Below are 20,323 nucleotides of genomic sequence, written 5' to 3'. Positions count from 1 at the left end.
AAGGCTTTATATTTCCTCTGAGATGTAATGCTTAGCAAAGTTGGACATTGTTACCTTTGAAAAGGAAGAAAAATATAATAATACAAGTTTACCTAAAATAAAAGGTAAGTGAAAAGTACTAAAGATACTTCTTTGTATCTTGTATGTTCACCTTTTATTCAAATTTGTTTTCTACATATTTTCAGTCTTTCATTTATATTGAAGCATATTAAATTTTCATTGAAAAAAGACTATCAGATGATAGCATGTATTTCTTGAAAGTTATTATGCAGTGTATTCTTTCAGAAACTACAATTTATACTACCGAATAGAAACACACTTTGAATAGAGTGTTTTCACATTAATGGAAGTTTAAATTGTTTCCCATGGAACAGTAGCAAGGAACAATGCTCTAGTGTTACTTTAATGTATCACAACATTAAATTTTTCACTCTGATTTCACAATGCAACTTGCAAATATGTAAAAAAGGAGTATTTAAAATGATTTTTGCATTAAAATAATGGCAAAGCATTTATATTTTGTAATAAGGATAATGAGATTAAAGCAGTAATAAAAATATATGAGGTATTAAAACTAGTGTATAGGTTCAGAAGAATAAAGAAGATAAAGGCAAGTGGAATTCACACACTGTAATGTATACTATTACTATAGAAATAAACAGGACATAAAAATATCAAATGATATAAAATAAATAACATGAAATAAGTTTACCAGGTGACCTTAAGAGATGTAATTAAGACTCTCACAAAGGTGGTTGTCCCCCATATAAAATATATTATTAATACATGTAATATATAATGTATAGACACACATACACATATGTATACACTTAATATGCCAGTCAACATTATGTTAAGAAACATACTCTTTCAGGGCTTCCCTGGTGGCGCAGTGGTTAAGAATCCACCTGCCAATGCAGGGGACACGGGTTCGAACTCTGGCCAGGGAAGATCCCACATGCCGTGGAGCAACTAAGCCCGTGAGCCACAACTACTGAGCCCGTGAGCCACAACTACTGAGGCCGTGTGCCACAACTACTGAAGCCCGCACTCCTAGAGCCCGTGCTCCGCAACAAGAGAAGCCACTGCAATGAGAAGCCCGCGCACCACAATGAAGAGTAGCCCCCGCTCGCTGCAACTAGAGGAAGCCCGCATGCAGCAACAAAGACCCAATGCAGCCAAAAATACATAAATAAAATTTAAAAATATTTAAAAAAAGAAACATACGCCTTCATAATTTAGTACTGCTGAACTTTCATCAATGAACACATGTAAGACATGACTACCCCCTACCCAACACTTTCTATCTCCTTTTTATTGCTTTATTTTTTCAAAAATATTTTTGCCCTTCCAACACACTGTACAATTTACTCATGTATTTTCTTTATTACTCTCTCCTCCATGTAGAATTGAAACTCCAAGAGCTTACAGGGTAGATAATTAATATTTGCTGAATAAATGAATATTGTCATTTTCACTCAGTCTTTAGTCTATGTTTACTATGTACATATGTTACCCCCATCTCTTTTTTCTTTTTATTTTTTTATTGAATATAGTTGTACAATATTATATGTTACAGTTGTACAATATAGTGACACAATTTTTAAAGGTTATACTTCATTTATAGTTATTATAAAATATTGGATATGTTCCCCATGTTGTACAATATATCCTTGTGGCTTGTTTTACACCTAAAGTTTGTACCTCTTAATCCCCTTCCCCTATATTGCCCCTCCCCCTTCCCTCTCCCCACTGGTAACCACTAGTTTGTTCTCTATATCTGTGGACATCACTCCCATCTCTTAGCATTGCCTACCATTCTATTAAATTGAAACGGTAGATAAAGTTATATATAGGCATGCAATTATTTATATTATATATAAAACTAACATATATAATTATGTGAATATATTGGATATTACTAATTAATTGTTACAATTGCCTAGAGAGGAATGAACAAAATTCATTTCTCATATTTTTAAACAAAAAGAAGTTATGACTACAGTAAAAGCAGTTAACTTGGCCAAGTATTTGTAGGGTTCTAATAAAATCACCACTTATTTCTTATGTACTTAATTGTCAGTTTTGAAAGGGCAGGATGAAAGGCCTCGTACAGCACCCTCCATTTAGGAAACTTATTGAAATTGATATCCATTTCCTTGGAGGAATTACATTAACTATATTATAAAATGGATCACAGAATTATGTTAAGAATTATTTCCAACTGCTTACTCTTAATTGATTCTATATTAGAAGTGGAAAATAAAGAGGACAGAAACACCATCCAACATTTTACCAATTAGACTATACTACCCAAGAGAAAAATTAAAAACACTCATTTTTAAAATGTTTTTAATCCATTATAAGTAGAATTACCATTCAGACATTCAAAATCAGCAATCAGTCGAACAATTCCTTGTATTTAAAAAAGAAAGAAAGCCTCTTTGGTGCTCTTTTTATATATCAAAAATACTAAGTTCTTGCTATCAAAATATAAATTCTTAAATCTTTAGGAAAATATTCCCCACTTGCTTTCCTAAAAACACTACTATCCCATCAAAAACTAGTGTCCCATAGATACTAATCAATTTTTTTAAATATATATTTTGGTCAAATAATTTAGAAAAATAATTTAGAAAATTCTGAGTTAAGTATATTTAAATAAAGTTATGAATTACAGAATTTCCCACATCCTATCTCAAACTTACTTGCCCCGATTGCCCTAAGACTACTGTCCACCCACTCCCCTCCACAACACACATCAGGATCACCTATCTTGAGGTACACTATGCTCCAAGAACTGCCGGATCAGTATAAACATCATCAAAATCATTAATTGTTTCGCGTTTATTAGTTCTATGGAACTCCACCTCAAACCAATAATTTTTTTAAGACAATAACTATTAAAGTACAGTTATTGTCTTAAAAATACCCCGTGAGCCACAGCTACTGAGCCTGCGCTCAAGAGCCCGCAAGCCACAACTACTGAGTGCACAACTACTGAAGCCTGCACACCTACAGCCCGTGCTCTACTACAGGAGAAGCCACCGCAATGAGAAGCCCGCGCACCACAATGAAGAGTAGCCCCCGCTCACCACAACTAGAGAAAGCCCACGCACAGGAACGACGACCCAACACAGCCAAAAATTAAAAAGCAAACAATAAATAAATAAATTTATTTAAAAAAAAATCATTCCTATGGACTGGGATTAGGTTAGGCAGCATATCAATTCCAGGCCAAGCAGGAACAAATCCAACTGTCTTTCTGTATCTTTCAAAGTTATCAAAGCAATGTTGTTATAATCTGTACTTCTCACAAATATTCCAGTGGATTCATTTGATGTAGTCATTACAGCAAGTCAGAGTTACTGATTTTTCTATTATATGTACTCTTCTTTCCAAGAGTTTTGGAACTGGAATAAATTTTGAATGATCCCCAAACTCTCCAATGTGTTGTCTATATTCATTCACTGCATTCCTCACTTATCAAGTCTCCTCAGTTCTCTCTACTTTCATTCCCACTACCGTATTAAAACCATCCCATGGAAGGATATCAACAGTCTATATCTTGAGTAAGTTTATGGTCAATACCTTGCCTTTACTTGACTCAACGTTTGACATACTCTCCTCTTTGAAACACTTTGAACATTGTCTTTTCTGTAATTCAATCTGGTTTTCCTCCTGCCTCAATGGCCAATAATTCTTTACTGGTTCCTCATGTTCTAAACAGCTCTTAAGTTCACACTTGATCTCCATGTGGCAAAATCCAATTGTTACTTCTCAAAATCCAACTGATCTGACCGTGATGGTTAATTCTATGTGTCTACCTGACTGGGCACTGGAATGCCCAGATATCTGGTTAAACATTATGCTTAGATATGTCTGTGAGGGTATTTCTGGAAGAGATTACATTTGAATCTCTGGACTGGGTAAGGCACGTTGCACCCCTGTGTGGGTAGACACCATCCAATCCATTTAGTGCCTAAATTGAACAAACAGGCAGAGGCCGAGGAAGGGAGAAGTCTCTCTCTGCCTGACAGCTTGAGCTGGGATATCACTCTTCTTCTACCCTTGGACTAGAATTTATACCATTGATGCTCTTGTTCTCAAGCCTTCAGACTCAGACTAAAACTACATCACAAGGCTCCCCATGTCTCCAGCTTGCAGATGGCAGATTGTAGGACATCTCAGCCTCCATAATGGTGTGAGCCAAGATAGAGAGATAGATAGAGATGTGTGCATGTGTGGATAGATAGATAGATGATAGATAGTAAATTACATATATATGTATATATTCAGATTATATATATATATATATATATATATATATGCAAAATTTACCATGCTGGATCACTACCTCCTCTTTAAAGTACTTTTTTCATTTTGTGTTAAAGATAACAGACTTGTATTTTTGTTACTCTTATCGTATTGCCTGCTCCTTCTCAGCTCCATGATGGTTCTTCACCTCCCTAATATCCCTGACTATGTTCTCATTTCTTTATCCACACTCCCTCTGACTAGGTGACTTAATTCAGTCTCATGGATTTATATGTAATCTATACACTGATGACTCTATATCTTCTATGCTGATGATTCTCAAATCTGTATCTTTAATGCTGGCTTCTCAAAGACTGATATATCCTACTGCCTATACACCATTTCCACTTTGATACCTGGTGAGCATCTTAAATTAATGTGACTTAAACTGAATATGTTAGTTTAGTGACCTAAACTGAATGGTCGCCCCCAGCGTCTACACAGCTTTCCCCCATTTATTTGCATCTCCATATATGGTGCCACCGTCTGCCCAGTAGCTCAGGCCATTTGTAATCATCCTTGATTCCTCTCTTTCCTTAAAATACTTCTAATTGACCAGCAAGTCCTTTTGGTTCGACTTCCAAACTATATCCTTAATCTGACTACTTATAACCAAACTCACTGCCTCAACTCCAATTCGAAATATATCCTCCAAATGCCTGAAACAGCCTTGTAAAAGTCTTTCACTTTTCACTTTTCAGTTTTACACAAAGAAGCCAATGTTAACTTGCTAAAGTGTAAGTCAGATCATGTCTCTTTCCTATTTTAACACCATCCAATAAATGTTTAATAAATTTAGAATAAAATCAGAATCTCTTACCATAACCTAAGACCCTACACGATCTGGCCCCTAACTTACCCTCTAATTCTACACTCTCTTTTTCTGTCCCTTTAAACCTCTGACTTTGTCCCCTTCTCAGAACCTTGCCCTTACTCTTCTATATGCCTGTTCTATTCCCCTTACTCAGATCTTTGTATAGCTGTCTTCTTTTCACTATTTAGATGTCAGCTTCAATGTCCTCTCCTCAGAATAGTTTCTTATTAGCCCCTACTAAAGAATCCTCTACCAGTTTATATCATATTAATGTCTTTTATTTTCCATTCAGAATTTATTTCCATCTGAAATTATCATACTTTTTTTCATTTATCTCTTTACAACATTTTTGAGGGTGAAGACGTTGCTGTCTCATTTGTCAATGAACATCCTCCATTGCCTAGAACAATGTATGATACAAAAATTTGTTGAAGGACTGTGAACATCACCAAAAGTTACCAGGTGGATAGAAAAGCTAATCTCATTCATTTAGGAAGTAACGTCCCTCCTCCTAACAGTCGTATAAGGGTCCTGGGAAGCTTAATAGATATAAGCAGAAAGAGTCTTTTGGCCTTCAGTGTATACTTGTGTGGTAGCCAGACTCCAAGATGGTCTCCAATGATCCTTATCTTCTGGTATTCAGACCTTTGTGTAGTCGCCTCCCACATTGTATCTGAAATGGTCTAAGTGACCAACAGAATATTACAAAAGTAACATTGTGAGACTCCTAAGGCAAGCCCCAAAAGATACTGCTACTTGCATCTTGGATCATTCACTTTGTGGGAAGCCAAGCATTATGTCCTGAAAATCCATAAGCCACCCTGGAACAGAAGGAACGAAAGGAACAAAAGTCTTTTGCCAGCAGCAATTTATTAGCCATAGGAATGAACCATTTTAGAGATAGAACCTCCAGCTCTAGTCAAGTCTTCAGATGACTGTTGCTCTGGACAACATCTTGGCTGCAACCTCATGAGAAATCCTGAGCCAGAGCTACCCAGCTAGGATGTACCTGAATCCCTGATCAACAGATACTATGATAAGCATTGAGGTTAGTTATAACCACAATTAGTGACTAATATACCTGATCTCTGCTGATATGTTCATTTTCCGAGTCCTTAAATTTTTCCTCCTTCTGTGCCCTCCTTTCTTCCCCACTTGGCTCATTCTTAAAACGTTATCACACCCTTTCCTGCAATCCCTCTACCTCAGGGAGCCTAGGATATTGAAATTAAAAGACAAGAGAGGAAGGTCTTCTGTGTGTCTGACAATTTTGCTTCCAACACTATAACAACAAAGCTACAGATACAGAGGTTGGCTGATTTCTTGGGAAATAAGGAAAAAAATCATGTATAAAAAAATTCAACTTAGTACATGTAAATTGGAAATTAAAGAATGGTACCTACTTTATAGGTGTTCTGAAAGGAACAAGTAAGATATTGCATTTAAAGTTCCGAGCATGACTGATCCACGGTTAGTGCTAACTAAATATTGGCTATTATTATTGACTTTTCTTTTGCCTGACTCTTTTTTTATTTGAACAGACTTTTAATTCACTAAAATAGATTAGTGAAAATAGTATATTATAAACTCCTAACACTGCACAATAGCTGATGATTCATATGAGAGAAGTGTTTTCTAAAACCTGTTGTCGTAAATTGAGAACAGACTTTTTAATACATACATTTTTGGAGAAAAAAATTAAGCTGAAAATTAACCAAAGGCTATGTTATCTTAATTATAATAAGAGATTGTCATCTAACATATTGAAAACTAGAGAGGGATGAGTAAGAGACTTAAAAAGTAGTAAGAAAGTAAAAGCAGCAAGAGATTGACTTGAATATCATTATCTTATTGCCTTTTGTAACTAAAAATGTATTGTTTCTCACATAAAGCAAAGCACTGAAAACTATTTGGCAGCAAGGTTATTATTTCACATATAATTACATCTCATATGGAGGTACATCAGCAGACATGTGGTGGCTAAATTGTCCATTTTCAACTAGAAAAAAGAAATGCAGTTCTTTTTTCACTTACATCAGTCAAGAAGATAGCCGCCCACAGGAAGAGATAAAGACTTATTTAACACTAGATCTATAACCAATGATTTTAGTTATCACTTGAAATTAGTGAGAATTTTGAAATAGGCTTAAGATTATTTGAAGAACAATTTGGTACCAAAGTCAAATAGCAGATGAAATGGAAAAGTAAAAAAAGGAAAGAGAAACTGCTTGTTTCCATTCCTTGAATGTGTTTGGATTTAGAGATTTCTAAAACAGCATTTCTCATAGCCAATTAACCCCTGAAAGCACAGATGTATTAATTCACCATTTTTGAAAATAAATTAAGCATTTAATTAAATTATCTTCTCTATAAACCAATTAGATAAATCCTGAGTCAATGAATATACTTAAACATTATCCAGGGTGCCAACAACAAAGAGTGTTATTTATAAAAACCAGACAACTAAATTCTAACCCTCTAAGCTGCCCGTTCTGAATATTTGTTAAATCATCAGAAGAGTACTAGTAATTATAATGTTAGATAAGTATGGTCTGCAGGTATTTGTAATGTAGATGTGATAGCAAATACTTACATTCTTGAAAATTTGGAGAAAATGTTATCATCTGAATTCCTTTTAAGGAGAGCTTCTATCCAGGTGAAAGAAATACTTGGATCAAGCAGGACATGGAAGGTAATATTCCCAAGGTATGTTCAAGTTATATGAGATTTGGAGAGGAATATTTTTCTACTTTTGAGGCTGAGAGGGGGAAAAAAAAGATGGAGGGGTTAGGAAGAAACTGGAAGTAGGGAAGAAACTGGAAGTAAGGAAAAGGAAGAAGGTTTGTGCACCATGACAGGTCTCACAAAGTCCCAAGGTTTAGTAAGGTCAACCACACTCACAAAATGTTGAGTGGATGTGTGTGTGTGTGTGCACGTGTGCGTGTGCGTGTGTGCACGCTGATAAAAGGATTCGATTTTCAAGGATAGGGGAGCATGCAGCAAAAAGGCTTGACAGGTAAAATGAATGGATGGTCTTAGATTATCATACTAACTGAAGTAAGCCAGAGAGAGAAAGACAAATATCATACGATATTGCTTATATGTGGAATCTAAAGATACAAATGAACTTATATACAAAACATAGATAGACACACAGACATAGAAAACAAACTTATGGTTACCAAAGGGGAAAGGGGAGGAGGGGTAAATTAGGAGTTTGGGATTAACAGATATACACTATTATATACAAAATAGATAACTAACAAGGACCTACTGTATAGCACAGGGATCTGTATTCAATATCTTCTAATAACCTATAAGGGAAAAGAATCTGAAAAAGAATATATATATATATATATATATATATATATATATATATATATATATATATATATATATATATATATATATATAAAACTAAATCACTTTGGTCTACACCTAAAACTAACACAACATTGTAAATCAACTATACTTCAATAAAATAATTTTTTTTAAAGGTTTGCAAAATGCAAGCCTTAGAAAATTCTCAGGGATCATGGGGAAGGATAACTTTTGATATTCACAGGTCCAAGAACTGAGAGTTCTAAGTTCACCTTGCTCTTCAAAGACACCAATAGCCAATACAGTGCCTGTTCCTTGATAAATAGTTTCTTCCTTTCCACCTTTCCATCACTAAATAAACAATTTTTGGATTAGTTAGGCTTCTTTCCTCACCTTCCCTGAATTCTATACGAGTTTTTCCAGTATAGTTGATGTCATACTTATATCATTAGCCACTAGAAAGAACTACTAAAATATAAAAGCGATTTTGGGGAAAAGAGATCAAAGTACAGACAACAAGCAAGTAAACAGAAGTAGGAAGAGATGATACAGAGTGAGCAGGTTGAACCGTTTCACTCTAACTTTGTGCTTGTTCTCCTAAGAGCTTATCTTTTCCTCTGAAAAACTTCAGACCTTCCCCAAATTCTCTGAAAATTCCCAACTGTTTATGTTTTGGCAGTCACTTTTATTTGGTGTTCCTATATCTCCTCTCAAACTCTCCTTGTCTCACCTCCTCCAGCTTGTATACACTATTCACAAACCCAACTATGAAACACAGACACTTTTACTGATTTTAGGGGTAGGGGGATATATACATGTAGATCATATGAGTCTAGAAAATTTTACTGCAGGCTGAAGATTGAATTGAGGATTAAATTTCAGATCCACATGCGAATGCCTTACCTTGGAATACTAAACATCCTTGGTCACCAAGAAATTTCACCGCTTGTATTCTATGTAACCATCCTGACTCTGGCTCAGGATGCTTTTTTCTTCACTCCTCTCTTCCTTTTCATTTACTCTTTGCTCTTTCACCCTTAAATTCATCTTCATTTCTTATGTGGAGAAGTCTAGCTCTCTTTTTTGTTTTGGAGTCTCCCTCTAAACCCTACCCTAGAAGCTTTACTTTCTGATCAAAGACATCTACACCGGAAACGAATCACATTACTCACTTAGGGACAGAATTGTGTTTTAAAGTAGCACAGTAACATTTTTCCTCTCCTCTACATATGTCTTTTCTGGTGCAATGGCCAAAACCTGCATTTTTATATGCCTCCTTCAGCTCTGCACATTATAGGGTTTCAAGCATAATAAATGCTGGCAAGATTTATTAAATTGGGGGACCAGATTCAGAAAGAAAGAAATATGAAATCTAGTTATCTTTATTTCTAACACAGTTTGGCTTCGATACTTACTAAGAGCTAATTATTTGATTTGTTTATACTTCATTTCCCAACTGCAAAATGGAGTTAAAATGGTAATATACTGTGCATGTCTTATAGGGTTACTTTATGTATCAAAAGAAATATATATGAGATTATTTTGAAAACCAAGAAGTCTCCTACAAACATTTGGCTATGCTACTAAACTTTATCTTCTACCCTGTAGATAAGGCTGGTATATAGAGTACATAAGCATTTTATGATCCTGCTTTTGAAAACACACACACACACACACACACACACACACACACACACACAGAGAGAAATTAGAATCCTGTGTAAAATACATAGTAAGTTTCAAATAAACATGAGATAATAAAAAGATTTGTAATATGCATTGGAGGTTATCAGTGGACTTACGGAAATAAGTAAGAATGACCATTTATGAATGTGACCTTAGAAACTGTTACCAATATGTGACTGTCTCTGTGAAAATAGTTAAATATCATCAGAGAACAAGTCTTAAGTCACTATTTTACCCATAAAAATCCAAATTTATTTCTCATTTACTGGAAAAGCAGTGACGGGGTATTTTTAAGACACAAAGCAAAATGCAGAAATCTGTATATTATGATGACAAGCATATTAGGATAATACTTATGCCAGTCAAATAGTTCAACTTCTTTATTTCTTATCCTGCAAAAACATCTCCTCAGTGTCGGTGGTATTTTACTTCTGAGATGAAATTTTATCAGTTTAACATTACCTTTTCTTTAATTCCCCCTTGCTATGTCTCGCTAGGTACCTAAGAAAGACAAAGCTGGAACACTGAAGGCCCCATCATGGCACTTATGTAGGACTCTGGGATAAAAGGCATAAAATGGGTGGACCCATCCACAATTAATCATGGATGGTGATATCTTTATTGGCTACTGACCTTGCAATGAGTTGCATGAGTTATAAGAAGGTTCTCTGTTACCTCAGTCCCTATTCTCTTGAAGCAGGATATAAATCACTTTAGCCTCATGAATTGCTCATATTTACAAAGTATACCTCCAAATTTTCCACAGAGGATGCGGGGTAACAACTTCTTTTTCCAATTTAAAAAAAAAATAATTTTTCAGCTTGTTCAGATGTCATGCAAGGAGGCTGATGATGGAGATGATCTGACTGAGAGTGACCTGAGGATCCACGGTGGATGTCAGCGAGAAGCCTGGAGAGAAGCGGACAGATTCCATCATCCCCATTTTGAGGTTGTTTGCATTACTTCTTCTCTAACCTTACGCTCGAAGCAACACTCATGGTAGATTGCCTTACTCTGTTCCATTAAGAACTGAAGCATGTAATAAATCAAATTCCATAGTGAAAAATCTTGTTTCAGTGGCATGATAAGTTGCTTCTTGGCTGAAATTCAGATAAAGAATATCTGGATTTAGTAAATATACTTCTCCATATTTTCTTGAAACCTAGAATTTAAGTATTAAGTGATGCTTGGAAAAATGGGTGAATAGAAAGAAGAGAGAGGGGCATGGCCTTCAGAAATATCAAGAGATCTCAGTGGACATATACCATCGTGTGAATTCTGAATAATTTTTCCTGTGTATGTAGTTATGGTCATGAGGAGAAAAAAAATAAATATATTAAGCCTTGTTCTTAAAGACTCTATGTATTAAATGTAAATGTCCAAGACCATTACACAGTAACATGTCACACAAAATGTATACTCTACCATAAAGAAAAATATAACTTTCTCTCAAAAGAAATTACCCTAGTTTTAGTTTCATTAAACCCAGGGGAAACTAATGTTAACAAACCATCTATTAGAGAACTTTTAACCAAATGTTAAAATTTCAAGCTATTAAATGGAATCTAGCCACAGACAAACATGAACTTCCCATTTTGAAAGATACTGGATTAAAATATTTAGTTATTAAAGAGACATTTTTCAATATTTCCTATGCATAATTGCTATTTTGACACATTGAGGGGCACAATGTATAAAATGTCATCTCTGCCCCTAAGGTTTTAGTCGCCCATGGGCGGGATAAAGACACCCGTGTGTGTACCTAGAATACAAGGCAGGCTAAGAGAAGTGCATTATGATAGGAATAAACCACGCTTTGGTAATTTAGAGCATAACATTTGGCTTTGATCATCATTCAAATTTCATAATAGCTAAAGCATCTGACTCTGGCCTTGCAGAGGAGTGATCGTCTGATATGCAGAAACTGGGAGACACATCAGGTAGTGACAGCAAAAGCAAAGTCACAGGGACAGCCGTAGGAAGAGTAATCTCTGACATTGAATGAGCTCATCCTGTATGCTAGGCACCGCTCTAAGCATTAACCTGCTTTAACTCATTTCGTTCTCACAAAAGCCCTAGAAGGTGGATACTCCTATTGTTATTCCCACTCAGCAGATGAGGAACTGAGGCACAGAGTGTGTAAGTCATCAGCCTACATGAGCACTGAGTTTGGTTCTCAAACTCAGTCTGGTTCACACCCAGTCTATTTTCAGCAAGTTCAGGGGACTAATTGGATTTTGAGAGAAGATGTGCTAAAACTAAAGACATATCGTGGAGGATCTCAGACAATGAGTAGCTACTGATGGTTTTTGAGCAAAGAAATGACTAGAGATGTATAATACTTTAGAAAGAAATCTGGCATCAGTCTGTATATTAGTTTTGGAAAATATGCCTTGCGATCAAAGGGACTGGTTAGGAAGCTATTGCAATCATCTAAGATAGTGTCGGAACGGGAAAATGTAAATGTGAAGGAAAATGGGTAACTGCTAGTATGTAGTTTATCTTCTCTCAATTTGAAAAGATATTTACCTTCCACCTCCACTACTGGGTTATCCAGACTTGACAAGAGGACAACATAATCCAGCAAATGGTATATTTAGTCTTATTTTCTTAGTGATTTAGGTTGCTTCCCTAGAATTAATTATAAGCCTATGAAGATTATTACTTAATTGCACAAAAGAAATAATACAACAGCTCTGCGTGCCTAGTGACCTGAAGGAATGGACACACTTCTGAAGAATCAACTAATATGTATGCAGAAAAAAATCAAAATTTATCATTACCACACAAACACACCAGGTAAATATTTTTCCAATGTCTTGAGAAAATTCCCCCACTTTAAAACTTTACAGACACAATTTATGATTGATACCCAGTAAATATTACATTTTAATGGCAATGATATTTTATGTCCCCTCTTCATTTTTTTAATACTAAGGTCCTAAGGAATTTGTGACATTCTTATTCTAATGTTATATTTTAAAAGGGTTCTTCTCTAACTTGAGAGTTTTTATGTGAATTTTCATTTTTTTCTGCACTTCAGAAAAGAAAAGCAGGATTTCACTGGTTTGTTTTTGGTGCCATCTGTGTTATCAGCAAAGAAAAGCTAGCATAAGCTTAAAACAATGCAAGAGAGAACTATGTAAAATTCAGCTAAAACTGTCACAATGAAACTGCTAAATTTCACAGAGATCAAATTCCAGTACCCTGAAAATGTTTCTTGGGCCTGCCTAGAATTTCGCACCTCATTAGGTGTGAAAAACATAAACTGAGCACTGTTTTTTGCAAAATTTTGTACATGATGAGAACAGTTGGGGAAACCAAGCTCTTCATAGCCCTTTGATCTGGTATTCGGAAGACTGAGGAAAGTGATTGAAGGCTGCACCTTTTACAGATTCTGGGCACTTGTTCAGTGATTGTTTTTGAATCTTCAAGTGGCTTATGAAACAATTAATTCATTCTCACATTTCCATTTCTTTCCAGAACACAAAATTAGCACTTTTTGTTTTTTTAAAAAAATCAGGGAGATGGAGAGTCAAAAATACCTGGTCAAATTTCATATTCCAGGACCAGTTCCGAGGTCCAGAACTCATGTTTTCTGAGTCAAACTATTCAACTCTAGATACAACATTTCTCTAATGGTCCCCATCCTTAAATTTCAGTAATTTCTCTCTGCTTACCAGACATCTTGGTGGGATTTAGCTCTACGTGCATATTAATACATTCCATTTATAAAGGTTGAAAACTCTGACTCATTGCCCATCAAGTTAAAGCACAAATTCAAGATTTTTAAGTACTTAATCTGTACCATGTAATGAGATTTCTATTACAAGTCAAAAAAAAGAAGTGCACTTAGGATACAGTCCAAAATAAAACTACCGAACCTAAGTGTGAATCAGAGCTTCCCAAGCATTTCTTTATTTTCCACACATTTTCCCCCAGCATCTAGAAATGAAACGTCTTTTCTTATCCCCAATCCTGTACCACAAAAGTCTCCTGTCCTGCATGGAGTATCAAATTTTACAACATACCATCCAAACTTGTGCATCTTTTTATAATAATGTGTAAGAGCATCTCTCATTTCCTATCATTTAACACAAACATTTCTCCTTACTTAAAAGAATGATAGAGACCATTGAGTATACAACCACATTTGATACCATCGTTCATTTCCATGGCAACTTGTACTTTTTTAGCTGCAAAAAGTGACATATGGTTCAAAAGTGAGTAATACAAAAGGTCATTTCATCTTCCAATACCTAAAATATTTTTACACTGTACCTCCCACTTATTCCCACCTTCAAAAGCAAAGGACTTTGTAGATTGAAATAATAAAGGGTAATTATAATGTAGTTTAGAAATAAAAAAGGATATGTTTTTAAATCTATGATTGATAATCCTACTGTTTGTCCCTGCTAGTATTCTAGAATAGTCAACAGAGAAAATGACTCTAGAAGTCAGTGTGGATTCAAAGGTTATGCTGGCTAATCCCATTTCTTTCTAGATAGCATTGCTGGATCACTATATGAAGTCAGTGTTGCAGAGTATATTTGATAATTTGTTATGACAATTTAGTTGGAAACTAAAGTATTTTATATTAGTGAGTATATTATAATTAACTCCTGTAAATGATACCAAAATGAGTATTTTAGCTTTCACTATTCCAGGCAAAAACCTGAAGGGAGAAATCAGTGTAATCATGCTTTCTTCCCCAAGATAAAGGGGAGAAATAAATCTCTGTTATTTCGCTAAAGTAAAATTTTTAATATATTTTGTTTTAAAAAAAACAGCTGACAAGGAAGAGCTATCTCAGTGATAGAACTTGTAGAGAAACAGTAACTTCCTGCCAGTGAGGTTAATGTTGATAGATAATGTCCTTTGGATATTTCAGATGACTCAGTATTTGTCTGTTTACTTGCCTAAAAGAGAAGAGTTTGGCTTCACTGGGAGGATGAAATACTTTGAATTTGTAACTTTTCTCTAAAGAAAAGCAATCTGCTTTTATCAACTGGAGAACAGTGTGAGAGGAGAAGGAGTGGGGGAGGACACAAATTTATTGCCAACAGCACAACAAACAATGAGAATTGAAAATTTATTACATAATCAGTAACATACTAGAATTTGTGCAAGGGCACAAAAGGAATTATTGTCCTCACTGAGCTTGCAGTATATGAAAGGAAGCACAAAACCAAGACTATAGAACCTCCCAATGCATCCTATCAGGATGAGTAGGGGCCTTTTTCCAAGGACAGTTAAGCAAGTGTTCCTGTCTCAGTTAGGATTCTTAGGTGAAAGGGTGTTTATTAAACCTGGAATTCTGGGGAAAAGGGCAAGTTAGGAACTACACTATTTAATTTTCATTTCGATGTCCATTAGTAGAATCCAATGGTGAGCTCAGAAATCTAAATAGAAACATCATGTCATAGTTTTGCTTGTTCTAAAATTATGTATATAATGTAGAATATGCCTTTAATCAGAAACAGTCATCTTCTTGCTATTTATATGTAACTGAATCCCCATGTGTCGGGGGAAAAGCAAGGAGTACATACATTTGTACAAACTCTCAAAGCTCTGATGTCTCAGGTACATTCTGTTCAAGCAGTAGCTGGCATGTTGGGATTCTTCCTTCTCTAAGGTCTTTTTGTGCAGGGGACAATGGTCACAGAAACATGGAATGTAGTACTTTTCTCTTTAGGCATACAGACCGAGTTCAAGGACATTTTCCAAATGTATCTCAGTAAAAGTTTACTGACAGAGAACCACCCAAAGTAAGAAGATATTGCCTAGATCTTTTTGGTTTGACCTTTATATACAGCCTGTAGAAATGTGTTCAATTCTCATACTTATCATCCAATGTATAGCTTAATAGGCCTCTCCACTTAATGCTATCTGAAGGTTTAAGAAGAAAGCTTCATCTTTAGAGAAGGACAGAATGAATAAGCCACCGTCAGTTCTGTAGCAGTGAACATAGGACTTCTCTTGTGGGTGTATGTGTGTTTGTTTGATTTTGAATGATCAGTCACTTGAGGGTCCCTCTGACATAATCTGGTCACCATATTCCCATTTCACCCACAATGGTTTCATAACAAATTATCAGATATACTCTGCAACACTGACTTCATCTCGTGATCTAGCAATGCTATCTAGAAGGAAATGGGATTAGCAAGCATAGCCTTTGAATCCACAGTGACTTCTAGGAATCCACACTGACTTCTAGAGTCATTTTCTCTGTTGACTAACTATTCTAGGATACTAGTAGGGACAAACAGTAGGATTATCAATCATAGGTTTAAAAACGTATCCTTTTTTATTTCTAAAAGAGGACAATTTCCTACCCATAATCTCCTTATCTTCTTAAAGATTATTGATGGTAACATTGAGAGTGCTCCTATAAATTCTTTATACCTCAGAAAATAATGGTGCATACCTGCAGTCAGATCAGATGAAGTGTGATGCAGGAATGCAGAAGTATTTCGTCCCCAAAGTGCTGTCCCTTGAAGTCCTGTAAGACGTATTGTGCTGCAAGGTCTTCCCTCAAGCCCACACAACAAGTTTATGACTTAAAACCTACTCCAGAGAACACAGTCTTCACTGCTCTCCCTCTAAATTCACCTCTCTGTCAGCTTCTCTCCTCAGTGTCTATGGAGAGGTGGTCCTAATGGGATATGTTAGGACACACTTTAGGAGGCATGCCTCGTAACACTAAGATTAACTTTCAGACACAGAGACAGTATTGTTCCGAGGTCTATGGGCCTAGACAATACCTGGTTGAATATGTTAACATGTCTTAAGAAAAAAAAGTACTATACACAAAAGTGGGAATAAGCTGGTTAGCTTCAAATGTTGAGAAAAGGCAGAATGACAGGGATGAGAGTTAGGGTCACTCATGTTGGAACTGCCCAGGGCACAGAAAGATTTTACCATTGGGACTTAATCATCATGGTTTCTTTGGTATTATCACCCATACAGATATCTCAGTTAAGAAAATTTAAGACCAACTTGACCTTGTTTTTCTTTCATGCTCATCAAGAAAACTGATGATTTTGCTTCCCAAGTAGTAATTCTCTACCAGGAGAGGACCTCTTCCATATTTTCCAGTATGAGCAACTTCACCAAGTCAAGTTCTCAATATTGAGGACTTAACATATCATGAATGGTTCTAAGTGTTAAGTATGAATTTATTTAATCCTCACAGCAATCCTAGGAAGTACTGAGAGCTACAACTCTTCCTCTGTTCCTGCTAATCTTTTGAGAATGCACGTACCATTCTTTTAAGCAGGAAGTTCAGTCTCTTCTTTGTGGCCTCCTTGATCTCAGCTTGGCTGGTCATCCTAATCCACAAGTGGGCCAATCCAACTCCTCAACAAGAAAGAACTGGAGAATCTGTTAATTCACTGCTGCTGCTATTTCTGATCATGTACATTCTAACAGATATTTTTCTGTGACTGTTTTGGGCCTCAGGCTAAAATAGTTTATATTCATATTTACAGTTATTTTCCTGTGAGCACAATAGAATGCCAGGAGTTCTGAGTCATAAGGGGCCCTAGTCTCAGCCACACATGGTGTCAGATCTGCCCTCCCTCTCAACATTTATATCCTTGGATTATGCTTAGGTCACTGGATTAAAGTTCTCTTTTGGAGCCATTAATGTCTTCTCCCCACAGCTTGAATTTAGCCACCCTAGTCCTTCCAAATGGGCTTCCCTAATTTTTAACTGCAAGATCAGAAAATTGAGGTCTCACTCTCTTATTTTCTAGAAGGTTCCTGGACCCATGTTACAAATTTCTTTTTCCTTTCCCATAGTAACATATCAAGTGATATTGTGTAGAATACGCCTTTGTCAGGCTATAGAGGATTCTATTACACTTTTTTCCAAGTATAATGGGTGAAATAAGACTTATACATAACCAGAAGGCCACACAGCATTACTTTTATGAAAAAGATAGATGATTTGCTAAGTCCTTCTTGACCAAGAATGTCTGGAGTTACTTATTCATCTTTATGTAAATTTGTATACATCACCTTCATGTACATTCATTATATTTAATTAATTAATGTACTTGTTTCAATTTCCCCCTGAGAAGCGGATCCACTTTTTGTGCACTAGCATGACCCACGTAGGCCAAGGTGAAAGACTAAAACTAGAATCAAGTTGAACTGAGTAGAACATGCACAGTTTAATCACGCTGAACTACCCTCTAGAATGTCCTAGGCTTTCTCTTCCCTCGAGCTTCTATACATGCCTCCCACCTTGTCTCTGCCACTCTTCCAAAGGGGAGAGCCCTTTGGCCTGTTTTCCTCCCACTCACCCTGAAGATCTTAGCTGGACAGCACCTCCTTCCCTGGAAGTGGGGAGCATGCATTTCTTTTTTGCAGTTGTATCCCTTCTGCCTGGCATGTTATCTGGCACATGGTAAGTGATAAATAAATAATGTTGAATGAATTAATAATCTGCAAGTTAGCAACCAGATCTCAGCTGTATCCACCTGAAATCACACTATCTCATCTTCCTCAAAACCAGCTCTCCCTCCACACTCCTCTGTCAAGAGATCCAATATTCTCCTTGTCATTCTGAACCATAACCTTCTAATCACTTTTGGCACATCCCCTCCCCTTCATCTCCTACTCTAGTTACTTAAAAATGTCCGATTCTTTCTTTATAATGTCACTTGGATTCTGCCTTACTCCATTCTGACTATGCCTTTACACCCTTATGATCTAATATATGAATTACTGCAATTGTCTCTTAAATGGTCACCCAGGTTTCAGACTGAATCAACATACCAAAAGATCCTAAATCTCACTGCTAGACTAATTTTCCTAAAATACCACCTTCATTATGTCACTCATTTGTCTACTAAGTCAGGAAAAAAAGAAAAAGTCTCTGTCTTTTTTAGGGACCTTCATAATTGGACACATGCTAAGTCTCCAAACTACTTTCCATTTATACCATCTGTTCTCATCAAAGAAATTTCCTCACTACCCCAATAGACAAAGCATCCAGTCTCACTTCTTTCCCATATTGGAATTTTGGGTTATATACTATATAGCTACCCTATATTGTAATATGTACAATGGTTACTCCATATTGCAATGTATTTAATACATGACACATCATCCAAGGTTAAGCTCAAGTGACCAATGTCTATATGAAGACATCATCACTAAACCACATGAACCAATCAGTACCTCAACACCCTTATTAAAAACATCATTTTCTACAGCAATTTCTCTGCATTTCATTATGGATTATCTTTTATGTTTTTCTGATTACTACATGTGACCTAGGCATGGCTTCTTGATATCAGTGAGTATCTTTAATCAAAAGCAAAATATTGCATGCAGTAGGTGTTCCTCAGATTCTTGGAACTGTATTAGTCAATTCAGTAAATATTTATTAAATAACCACTATATATCAGGCACTGAGGATACAGCAGAAAATAAAACATATTTGCCATTACGTTCTAATGGTAGATATTGAAAACACAAAAAGAAACAAAACAAAGAAAAAACATTTCATGTAGCAGTGTGTGGATTGCATATTTATAACATATTTACATTAAATCACGTTACCTCGCAAGTACAAATAGAAGCCTCTTGGATTCTTGTGTTGTATTTGAAAAATCTTACCTCCTCTAACTGTTACCCCCAAAACCAACCTCTACTTTCACTGCTTTTTAGGCATAGGTTAGTCCTTATTTTTGCAAGTGAACTTTCGTAAGACTTAGTATCTTCAAACCAGAATGAAACTGAAATATTATCTTTAAGAATTAATTATAATTGAATATATGCCAAAAGTACATAAAGAAGAAAAGCTCTGGCATGCTATTCTGCCAGAATAGAAATAGATTTTGGACTCACTTCACTTTCTGGTAAATTAATGTCCAAAAGCACACGAGAGCAAATGTGCACACGTTTGTAATCTCGGCAAAAAGGTCAGGGTGCGCGCAGAACCTAGAATTTCATCTGTCCCTCTCCTCCAGAAGGTTATCTTGCCTGTGGTCTCTATATAATGTTTATCAATCATGATCTCTGAAATGCTTCCTAAAGTCCATTCTTTTAAATAACTCTCTGTACATGTATGTGCAATTTTACTGTTTTTCCTGATAAAGAACATATTTTACACCTTTCTATATAGTGGAAGGGAGGCACAATATGTTCAGTTGATTCGCCTCCATAAGGACC

At 35.8% G+C, this 20,323-nt stretch overlaps 1 long non-coding RNA gene and 1 pseudogene across 2 annotated transcripts in view; both read right to left on the bottom strand.

The window, feature by feature from the left end:
• Window positions 1–20,323, bottom strand: part of LOC309647506 — a 57,310-nt gene that overhangs the window by 15,323 nt on the left and 21,664 nt on the right. Inside the window, exon 2 of the long non-coding RNA XR_014256096.1 lies at window positions 1–20,323. This exon is cut by the window's left edge and continues 15,323 nt beyond it; it is cut by the window's right edge and continues 10,963 nt beyond it. This is a non-coding gene — a long non-coding RNA (uncharacterized lncRNA).
• The window catches only part of LOC309647464 (SERPINE1 mRNA-binding protein 1 pseudogene), a 21,073-nt pseudogene continuing 13,385 nt past the window's right edge, over window positions 12,636–20,323 (bottom strand). The window contains exon 1 of the transcript in view: window positions 12,636–20,323. This exon is cut by the window's right edge and continues 13,385 nt beyond it. The product of the transcript in view is annotated as an SERPINE1 mRNA-binding protein 1 pseudogene (transcript).

This window comes from Balaenoptera physalus, assembly GCF_965194825.1.
Source record: "Balaenoptera physalus genome assembly, chromosome: 18".
Classification (NCBI taxonomy): domain Eukaryota; kingdom Metazoa; phylum Chordata; class Mammalia; order Artiodactyla; family Balaenopteridae; genus Balaenoptera; species Balaenoptera physalus.
Note: the sequence above shows the minus strand (reverse complement) of the source record. Positions and strands in the feature narration are given on the sequence as shown.